Source organism: Equus quagga, chromosome 10, assembly GCF_021613505.1.
Source record: "Equus quagga isolate Etosha38 chromosome 10, UCLA_HA_Equagga_1.0, whole genome shotgun sequence".
In the NCBI taxonomy this organism is placed as follows: Eukaryota; Metazoa; Chordata; class Mammalia; order Perissodactyla; family Equidae; genus Equus; species Equus quagga.
Window position 1 is genome coordinate 104,234,104 of NC_060276.1, and position 8,365 is coordinate 104,242,468.

The 8,365-nt window shown below is 41.9% G+C and overlaps 1 long non-coding RNA gene across 1 annotated transcript; it reads left to right on the top strand.

Moving 5' to 3' along the window:
- On the top strand, positions 1-8,100 carry LOC124245905 (uncharacterized). Its single transcript, XR_006890358.1, has 3 exons — positions 1-47; positions 5,921-6,040; positions 7,980-8,100. It is a non-coding gene; the product is annotated as an uncharacterized LOC124245905 (long non-coding RNA).
- Positions 8,101-8,365: the final 265 nt, after the last annotated feature.

Consider the following 8,365-nt stretch of genomic DNA (forward strand, 5'->3'; position numbering starts at 1 on the left):
CTTGGAGGATAGGCCCATGTTGGATTCTCTCTCTTCACTGGCACCTGGTATGTGGCAAGGCTAACAACTCCTTATGTACTCACTGCCTGAACCATAGACTCAAACTCAAACCCCTTGTGCAGTATCAGATCTCTTCAATAGCTTTGTTTATATATATATGTGCGAGGGTGTGTATGCATGTATTTTTTCTTTCAAAACTATTCCTATATCTATCCATACGATGGAACGTTATTCAGCCTCAAAAAGGAATGAAGTTCTGACACGTTACAAAATGCATGAACCTTGAAGATATTATGCTAAGTGAAAGAAGCCAGTCACAAAAGGACAGATACTGTATGATTCCACTTACATGAAGCCCCTAGAGTAGGCACACCCATAGAGCCAGAAAGTAGAAGGGTGGTTGCCAGGGGCTGCAGGGAGGGGAGTGGGCAGTTAGTGTTTAATGGGGAGAGAGTTTCAGTTGGGGAAGATGAAAAGAGTTCTGGGGGTGCATGGTGGTGATGGTTAAAACATGAATATACTTAATGACAATGAACTGTACACTTAAAAATGGCTAAAATGGTAAATTTTATGTTATGTAAATTTTACCACATTAGAAAAAAAGATTTACATGGCCGGCCCCGTGGCCGAGTGGTTAAGTTCGTGCGCTCTGCTTCGATGGCCCAGGGTTTTGCCGGTTCGGATCCTGGGTGCGGACATGGCACGGCTCATCAAGCCACGCTGAGGCAGCGTCCCACATGCCACAGCTAGAAGGACCCACAACTAAAATATACAACTATGTACCGGGGGGCTTTGGGGAGAAAAAGGGAAAATAAAATCTTTAAAAAAAAGAAAGATTTCTATATCATGTTATTTTTGAATATCACCGAGAAGATAGGGGACCCATAGCAGAATCTCAGCCCTGGAAGAAGTGATAGAGATGCCTTCTGGACAGTTTCATGTCTTCTTTGGAAGACTCCTGTGAAAGAGCCCCGTGAGAGAAGTCACACCACACAATGTGAGCCACTTCCCTTTCCCATCATGTACCGCTCAGAGCCTCTGGGTTGAAATGCAGCCCACGATCCTCCCCACAGACTTCCCGCTCCTATGTCTTCCTGTGGCTTCGGCCCTACCAACACATTCCAACTTGGCAGAGCTCCTATGGCACACGTCTCACCCTCCATGTGGTCTTTGTGGTGACCCTGGACTTGGTAACACCAGTGCTGAAATGGAGTGCCCAAGGTGCTGACCCTTTGGCTCGAAGGAAAGGATGCTGAGCCTGGAGCTAGAAAGCCTGGGTTCCTGTCTCAGGTCTTTGCCTCCCCACCTGTGTGGCCTGGGCAAGTCGTCGGTACAGCCATGTTCCGCTCTCACTCTCCCCCACCTATTACAAATGCTTTCTCAATTATACACTTGTAAAAGGTGTGCTCGCCTACCCCTCTCCCCAGATGAAGACTATTAGTCATTCATTCTCTTATTGTGAATCAGTTCAATCAGAGTGCAAGGGGGTGTTGGACAATTTTACTGTAAGGAGAAGGCAGGCCTAGAAGAGGTCAGGAATGAGGGAGGCAGAGAGGGCAAGGGGGAGTCTTTGGTGAGCACCATGGCACTGCACTGGCTTCTAGGAGCAGAGGAGAGGAGTCAGGAGCTGGGGACTGCCAGTCAAGTTAAACTGCCTTTACAGTTGTACAGAAATATATCATGAAAACAATCTAAGCTGGGATTCCCTTGTGAGGTAGAGGACTCAGTCACTAGACTGAGTTTGACGTCTTGATGAGAGGAGTGTGAGAGGCGGAATAGAATCTGAGACCTCGCCCCTAGTTCTGTGTTTTCCAAGACCACAGCTGTATCACTTAGGATTGGGTTCAGCTATGAGTAACAGAGACCCTAAAACTAGTGCCTAGAAGTTTATTTATCACATAAAAGAAGTTTAGAAGTAAGCAGTCCAGGGCTGGTATGACAGCTCCATGGTCATAAGGAACTCAGGCTCTCTCCAGCTTTCCACTCTGCCATCCCTAGGATATGGTTCTCATCCTTGTGGTCTGTGGTGGCTGCTTGAGCTCCAGCCATCACATCATAATTCCAAGCAGCAGAATGGAAGAAGAGAGGAAGCAGCACATGCCGCCTCCCTTCCTAGACTTCCAAGAACTTCCATCCATTACTTCAGCTTACTTGCTGACTATAACTTAACCTAGCTGCGATGGAGTCTGACAAATGGGAAGCAATATGCCAAGTGAAAAACTGGTATTTTATTTGAGAGGGAATTGGGGAGTAGATATTTGCTAGGCAGCTAGACCCCGCACCACAGCAGTGTAAAAGACAATAGCAGGCATGGTCACTAGGAAATCGAGCTCATTCAACCACCCATTCCCTTCGCATTTATTGAGCAGTCATAATGCAACAACCAGTTTTACTTTAAAACTCTTAGCTCCTTTTGATGTGTTGTGTATCAAGATACTGAATTTGTTTGTCCTATTCATTCAACAAACATTTACTGAATGCCAGTAAACAGTAAGCATAGCACGGGAGATGAAAAGATGAGTAAGACACAGCTTTTGAGCCTTCCCTCTCTCTACCGCTGCTGTTCCTGCTGCGGAGATCTGAGCCGTTATGCCGACTCCACACACTCTTGTTCTGAAAACAGCTGTGACCCCCTGCAGAAGGGGAAATCTCGGTCATACTTGCTGGGGAAGAGAGGAGGTCATGACATATTAGGCAACACTGAGAAAATATGGAATGCAGTGTGAATATCTATTGTTTCAAACTGAAGGGAGCTGTTTCCCTGAAAGGGAAAAAGTTACATTTAGTGCTAAGAATAGAGCAAGAGAAACATCGGCCCAGTGCCTTCAGCTGAGAAATGAATTTCATTAGAGTCACAGTTATTGTCTATTGTCCCCATTGGTTGTTCTGGACGGGCTGAGATCTGATTTCCACTTCAATTCTCACAGTCGGCATTATTACTTTCCTTTGTGTAACATTTGGGAAAAAAATTCAATATGAATCAGATTTTGTTTTTAGTTCCCACCAAAGAGAGACTTTTTTTTAATACAGTGAGAACAGGGTCAGACGTAGATCACGTCACAATGGAATATCTTTTCAGCGTACTGAGTCCGCTGCCTTTCATTGTTTCAGAGTCTGCAGTTGCAGACTGTTCCTGTCCTAATTTAGAACCGAGGGCACCTGCTGCCTGACCCCTTTGACTTCCTTGAACTCAGCCTTCCTCTTTTAGTTCTTTATTTATCTTTTTTTCTTGACATTTACAAACCTGAGATTTATTACTGAATGCTTCCCAGTGCAAGGAATACACAAAACTCTTAAAGCTTCAAAGGAATGCCACTTTCCCGATTCCCAGTCTGTCTTGTTCTTAGAGGTGAAGTTTGGATCTTCAGCCTTCCCAGAGATTCTATGAGCAATCAAACAGTCTTCCAAAATTTTCTTCCTTTAATTTCTTAAGTTATTCTGTTTCTGATGTTTGAAACCAAGACTTTTTAAAAATGTGGTAAAAAATACATACCATAAAATTTACCGTCTTAACCATTTTTAAGTTACAGTTCAAGTTCCCTAGTATTAAATATATTCAAATTGATGTGAAAACGATCTTTAGAACTTCTTCATCTTGCAAAAGTAACACTGTATACCATTAAACAACTCCCTATTTTCCCCTCCCCCAGACCCTGGTAACCACCTTTCTACTTTCTGTTTCTAGGAATTTGACTGCTTTAGATATCTCATATAAATGAAATCATACAGTATTTGTCTTTTGTGACTGGCCTGTTTCAATTAGCATAATGTTCTCGAGGTTCATCTACGTTGTAGCATGTGACAGGATTTCCTTCCTTTTTAAGGCTGAATAATATTTCGTTTTATGTATATACCACATTTTGTTTATCCATTCTTCCATCGATGGACATTTGGGTTGCTTCCACCTCTTGGCTGTTGTGAATAATGCTGCTGTAAACATGGGAGTGCAGATATCTCTTCGAGACTCTGCTTTCAATTCTTTTGGATAAATACCCAAAAGTGGGATTGCTGGATCATGTGGTAATTCTGTTTTTAACTTTTTGAGGAACCTCCATACTGTTTTCCTCTTTCAGTTTTAACTCAGAGAGATGTAAATCTTAATCTCTCTGCAGATTCAGAAGTGTACATCAAGGAAACACCAATGTTTTTGTCAGACACTGAGGAAAAAAGAGTGGAACAGAATTTATATAAAATTGAAATCATCAAAATGAAGTTATAGCAAAGTCACAGCGGTGAACCTTTCATTTTGAGACCAGACTCTTCAAAATTTATCTTCATTTTCTATCTGATTTTCACTTTATATAATATTTTTGGCCTCTTCTCCTTAAACTTCATTTTCCTTTACTGGAATGAGTTCTCAGAGGTAAAGACAAGTTAGAGATCACTTTTTTTCTCTCCTCGTTCTCTTTCATTGTTAGACAGGTGAAATAAAACTAGACAGAAACCAAAGCCCCTGCATGTGCAGCATAAACATTTTCATGGCTAAAGTTACATGTGCTTTGGGTCAGATGGTGCTAGCAGTAAGTTTGATGTCAAGCACTGCTGTGCTGCTCCTTTCCACCAAATTACTCTGATTGTTGTTAACACACACACACACACACACATACACACACAGTGTCCCACCTTTAAACGATCTAATTTGGAACATTTTTTTTGGCTGTTATACTCTGTTACTGTTTATTACAGTGAAAGGGTACAGATTAGAATCAACAAAGGAAAAAGTACATAGGACAGAGCCCAGTAGCAACTAGGCATGAGCTTCCAGTTGTGTTCTCCCAGTGGAACCGCACAGACAGCACTTAATTTTCCCAGCCACAATGTGTGATAACCTATACACAGTATTGCCAACCAGGGAGCTTACCCAAGCCTTGGTGTCCAGGGTTTTTATTGGGATCAGTTAGACACAGAGCGCCCACGGGACTGAACTTACTACTCAGTCTCCAGCGGCCCCCCCCCTCACCCCAGAGGTCAAAGATCACAACGTGGCCCCAAAGCCGCAGGCATACAGAAACAAATTGAACGTTTTTTTTTTTGTCCAGACTCTGAACCTAAGAGGTGGAGGTGAGCAAAACCTGCATGAAAGATGGTGGCCATGGAAGTTTTCCTTTATACCTTTTTCTCTCAAACATCTGAAAGAATGGGAAAATTAAAAGGTGTTCTGTGATGCCCAGATTTCTTGGAGTAGAAACTCTCTGAGGACGTATCCTGGAGTGGAGGGTGCTAAACTAAAGGGGATGGAATCAGGACTATGGATTCCACCCACCTCAGGAAATTCCCTTCCTTCTCTGAGCAACTACCTTGTTTTCTAAGCAATCCTGAAGACAGTGGTTCTTACCCTTAACCATACATTTGAATCTCCTGGAGAGATTAAAAAATTCCAATGTCCAGGCCACACTCAGACCAATGACATCCGAATCTGGGGTGGGCTGGGGGTAAGGCATCAGTATTTTGTCAACCTCCCTGAGGCTGGGAACCACTGTGCCGAAGAGAAAGAGCAGATTGCTACTGCTGTCCCCCTAGTAGCATGATGTGTAAATTGACCATTTTTATTAACTTTCATTTCAAAGTTGAAGTACCACATAATCTGTGACATTTATGGTTTGATAAGTATAAGAGCAAGTCTCCCTCAAGGATTATTCTCTCTACAAGGAAGAACAAATGGATAAAATATAGGTACTGCAAATAGGGATGTCCCCAAATTAATTTCCATTAAAAATCATTTCTCCATCTTATTAATATTTGCCTTATGGATTATTTCTCACATTTATATGGAACTTTACACTTTTGAAAGAGCTGAAGGTCTTCTTTTACTTGGAGTGTCCACTTGTGTGTTCCCACACAATTTACTTCTTGTGGTTCTAGTGAGTATTGAATGCTTGTGACTCATTGGAATGTTTACCCTTTTAATTCTTTTCCACAGTCGGCCTCCTGGTCTCCTTCCACCTTTGATGTTAACTGGCTAATGCTGTGGTTCGTTTCCTGTTATTTGCAACTTTGGAATTAAATGCATAAATGAAGTCAAAGCAAATGAAAGGCCAAGGTCAGGTATCTTGTTAAGGGTCACAGCTGTGGTTCTGGAAGGTCCCAGTCGAACAACTGGCTTGTCCTCCCTCCTTCCATTCCCCTAATGGAGGCCTCTCCTGCGGAGGCAGAGTTATTAAGGTTGGCCAAAGTCTCTCTCAGAAAATGTGTTATCTGCATGAGTGGTTAGTTTTTTCTATGCTGAATCACATATTTTGTTGCTTGAGAAATGTATTTGACAAAACTCAAGCAGATAATTTGTCCCAGTTTATTCAACATGTAAGGCCTTGTCCTTGAACATCCTTTACCCCTAAGATACCAGGAATAATAATATGGTGCAAGTTTGCCTGTTGGTTGACGGGAGGGGGTGAAGAGGAGGCGTTATGGGCAGTTCGTTTTCTTATGCAGAATTTGAGTCAGAGGTACTTGGGTTCATTGCAATTTATAACTCAGTTCAAAATTCCAAGAACATAAACTAGAACATCCACCTCACGAATTGGTTGTGCAGATTAAATGAAATAATGTAAGTTATGCACAGTAAGTGTTGTTTCTTAAGTGGCCACCTAGTGTGATCACGTATTAGAAAAACATTCTGGTTTTAGTATACTTTCTGTCACAACATAAGAATTGAATTTAACAAGTCTTACTGTTACTTTACTACATGCCAGGCTCTGCTGTACACAATGGGAGGCAGGAAAAAAAACATAACATGACTGGCTACCGAGCCGTTTGGGACCTAAGTATAAAGAAGAGCTAACCCCGTGGGATATATTCAATAATGTGAGGCAGTCTCTAAGCAGGGACTGTGGCTGGAGCAGAGCCTGATCCCCATGCTCAGTGCTTGGCGCTGATTTGCACAGGCCTCGACTGCATTTTGCAGCAGCTCCTCCCTCAAAGCAAGGAAGATGCCAGCCAACGACCCCGGGCTACAGCCTTCAGCTTGTGAACTATCTGGAAATAGTGGGAGCTGTGAAACCGGCGTACACCCAGCTCTGAGCCAACTCCAGGGTGGGGGAGGTTAGAGAGGGGCAGGGCACAGTGACCGATATTCTTACCAGGACATGAGGACCATGTAAGTGGAAGGGGAGTTCTGCAAACAAACAAAAGAAGGGAAACGGGGAGTGGGCTAGGCCAAGACCATGGGCACTACAGGCCACGATATTTAGAATTCTGATTTTTTGCTTTACAGACAGAAAACTAAAAATCTGGACTGTTTCATAAAAAATCCCTATATGGTTCCCAAACAACCCTTTATGTAGTCCCCCTGCACCGTCTACAGGATGCTACATTAAGGTCATCGTCGTACTGTCCCTATACAGATGCTTCAAAAAATGTTCGATATGTTGCTCGCCTCTCTTCCCTGCCACTCAGCACATTTTCTCCACGATTTCTCACAACCTCTTTTTCCTTGCTCTTTCCTACTTGCAAATCATGTGATTCTATTTTTAAATGCTTTCTCCTCCTCATCTTCCTTATCCTTTAGACTTTTCACCATGTCCTCTTTTGGACTTTTTCTAAAACAAAATGCTAATAATGAAAAACTTTCCTGAAAGTTGTTAGAATGTTGTATGCAATGTATACTGGGAGAACTGGGGCTGTTACCCCTGGAGCCACCCCAGACTTCACTCTGAGAGTCTAGGTGGGGCTGTGTAGATGGCAATGATGATGTGATTCTAACAACTTCACAAAAAGAAAGAAGTTAGGCATGAATCCAACAGCATCAGCCAGAACAGCTTCAAAAATAGATCTTTGGTATAAATACTCAAATGAAAAGCTAATTTTTTTTCAATCAGAACAAATAATCCCCTTCTAAACCTTTAGATAATCCTGAAAAAGTATTTGGTATACTATTCCTCAAATATGTGTAAATGTTTTATATTTTTCTTTGTTTATTTTCAGTACTCAAATAGTAAAGGCAAAGGTTTATATGAGTTCTGAAGATACTGCTTCCTTAACAGGAAATGAAAGTGCCAATGTTCCACAAAGCAGAAAAAGTACCTAATTTGATGAAGAAATCATGCTGATTCACCGGAAGAAAATGGTCTTCAGCGTAATCAACTAAACATTTGTGTGTAAGTGTTTTTAAAATTAAGTTGCATTAAAAAATCAAATTCCTTTGTAGACAAAGTCATGTAATGGTGTGATCCACAATTTAAAATGTATTCTAAGAATTTCTGACTTACGTGCTGGTTAGAAAACACAAAAGTCACAACCATTTAACATTTTGGGATAGAGTGATTGGAGTTGGAAGTGGAAAGAGAAGTCATTGGGACATTTTAAGAACAAAGCAATGCCAGGCCATAGATACTACTTTTTACTTTTTGAGAGTCTGCATTTTTTGGTG